This window comes from Myxine glutinosa, chromosome 8 (genome assembly GCF_964187855.1).
Source record: "Myxine glutinosa chromosome 8, kmMyxGlut1.1, whole genome shotgun sequence".
In the NCBI taxonomy this organism is placed as follows: Eukaryota; Metazoa; Chordata; class Myxini; order Myxiniformes; family Myxinidae; genus Myxine; species Myxine glutinosa.
Genome location: NC_136268.1, coordinates 112,286,190 through 112,289,174, shown reverse-complemented (window position 1 = coordinate 112,289,174; position 2,985 = coordinate 112,286,190).

Genomic DNA, 2,985 nt, shown 5'->3' with positions numbered 1-2,985 from the left:
GCTTCGGCCGGGTCATCCGGACCCCCCTTAAATTGACCCTGCCGGTGCAGGTCGATTCTGGAGGGGCGTGTGTAGCGGTTCCCGCTGAATGTACACAATCGCCTTGCACCTGCCAGGACGCGGCCAGGGCGCGATCGCCATGCCGGGCTCGTCCGGACGGGCCCAGACGCGCCTCTCCTGGGCATGCCAGGACTCGCTGTTCCCGGGCACGCCCGAACCTCCCGGGCACGCCCAGTCTCGTCTTTCCCGGGCATGCCCGCTCTCGCCTTTCCAGGGCTCGCCCAGAGCGCCCGGGCACGCCCAGCCTCGACTTGCCAGGCCGCCCGGGCATGTCCAGACTCGCCTTTTCAGGGCTCGCCCAGAGCGTCCGGGCATGCCCGCTCTCGCCTTTCCAGGGCTCGCCCAGAGCGCTCGGGCACGCCAGCCTCGACTTGCCAGGCCGCGTCCAGGACGCCCGGGCATGCCCAGACTCGCCTTTCCAGGACTCGCCCTTGACACCCGGGCATTCCCGGTCTCGGTTTTCCCGGGCATAAATGTGTATATATATTGCTGCCCGATAAACGGGCTTTTGAGAGAATACCTGAGCTGTTTTGTTTCAATAAAGCAACTCGGACGAATTCCGTCTTTGGTCGCGTCAATTCTTTCGATTCGAGTTGGAGCACAGCTCCTTCAAGGTAATCATTTTGAATTGAGGATGAAAGGGTTAAAAAAAAAATCGACACCGACATACACTTGATTTTAAATCAACATACTTTAAAAACATAAAGTCCGCATGAATGCCAGCTGTTAACATGAAATGCTTCCATCACCCTTCTCTAACACATTCTTTCCAAATCTGACCTGGTCTGTACAACCGATGGGAACTATAACGGCCATAGTTTAAAACATACCAAATGTCCCGATCATCCCAGAATCCTCGGTCATCACAACTTAAATAAATAACGTGTTTGAAATCTGTTTTGTTGTTAAACAATCAGAACACACTCTCCAAACCACTGTATAGGTTAGGTATATGGATCAAAATTGCTTGTTTGAAACAATTTTCAGGGTGTATATTTGGAGAGATTAGCTAAGGTGGTAACCTTTTTTTCTTCAAACTCTTAATCTACTCTTCAGAGTTATGTCGTTCGATGAGCAATAAAAATTACTTTCAAATCAAATTTGGTTGTGTTTTTACTATTTTAAGTTTTTTGACTAGTTAGTGATTAGCGCATTATCTGCCATGATCTTCCTGATTTCTGCCATTATCTTTCCTGGGAAAGCCACATTTCCCAGCTCGCCTCCAAAGCCAGTTGCTGACTGGGCATTCTCCATCGTGTGAAGTCCTTCGTTGGCACTACCAAGTTGCTCACCACCGAAAAGCTTTCATCCACAGCTCAATGGAATACTGCCCTCCCCTCTGGGCTGGTGCTCCTGCCTCACACCTAGCTCGGCTTCACGCTGTTGAAACCAAAGCTTTCAAAATCATTGGAATCTCCCACAATGAAGCTGATTCTGAGGGCCTTTCACTCACTCACCGCAGGCAGGTAGGTGGTCTTTCTGTCTTCTACAGACTCCTCTCCGACCGAGCTTTCCCAGCTCTGCCTGTGCTCTGTCCCCCAAATTTTCCTGCAGGACGTGCATACAAGCCACTAAACAATGTTGAATCTGCCAACTCCAGGATGACAGTTGCCACTTCCCATGCAAACCCACACACTACAGTAATTTCCTATTATAGTCCATCTAACTCCGGAGACACTAAGGTCCTTCTATTTATATAAGGAATGAACAGGAATAAATAAGTGACGAGTAGTGATATGACGTTTCAGGTGGTAACCCCCCCCCCCCCCATGAAAATTTGCTTTACCAACTGCCCCCCTCAAATTTCTCTATTTTTTTCTCCCCTCCCCCTCTTTATTTCTCCCTCACCCCTCTTTGTCTCTCCCCCCTCCCTCTCTCTCACCCCTCTCTGTCTCTCCCTCCACAACCCCTCTCTGATTCTCCCCCACCCTCTCTCTCCCCAACCCCTCTCTGTCTCTCCCCCAACTCTATCTGTCTCTCCCACACACTCCCTCTTCCTTCTCCCACTTTCCCCACCCCTCTGACTCTCCTCCACAACTCTCTGACTGTCCTCCACCACTCTGTCTATCCCCCATCCTTCTCTGTCTCTACCTCACTCCTCTCTCTCTCTCTCCCACTCCTCTCTCTCCCCACCCCTCTCTCTCTCTCTCCCCACCCCTCTCACTCTGCCCACCCCCCTCTCTCTCCCCACCCCTCTCTCTCTCTCCCCACCCCTCTCTCTTCCCCACTCCTCTCTCTCTCTTCCCCACCCCTCTCTCTTCCCCAGTCCTCTCTCTGCCCACGCCTCTCTCTCACTTCCCACCCCTCACTCTCTCTTCCCACTCCTCGCTCTCTCTCTCCCCACCACTCTCTCTCTCTCTCTTCGCCACTCCTCTCTCTCTTCCCCACTCCTCTCTCTCTTCCCCACTCCTCTATCTCTCTCTTCCCCACTCATCTCTCTCTCTCTCCATAACTGCAAAACCATGAAACCTACCTTTGCATACTTGCTAAGGAAACTCCAAGGGAGTGCAAGAATGAAAACTGGGTGTTTGGATGTGTTTAAACGTTATTTTTGAAGTTAATTTCGGGAATGCTCATCACAAAAAAAATAACAGAATAAGCCTTACCAAAATGCCGGTCGTCCTCTGTCACAAGCCTCCATTTTGTTTTGGCCTATTCAAATGTGACCTGCTTTGGAAACACGATCTACGCTCATGGACTAATTAAAGTATATAATCGAAAGCTGGGTTCAGCTTTGAGGATCGGATTTCAAGGACTAAATAAGTGAGAAAATCTGGAGTAAAAGCTGTAAATTTAAATAAATTACCGATTCTTATAGTTAAGCATATAATCTTATACAGTCATGCCCAAAAATATTGGCACCCTTGCACTTTTTAAAAATAACTCACAATTTTCTCTAAAAATAAGTTGAAATTGACAAAAGTA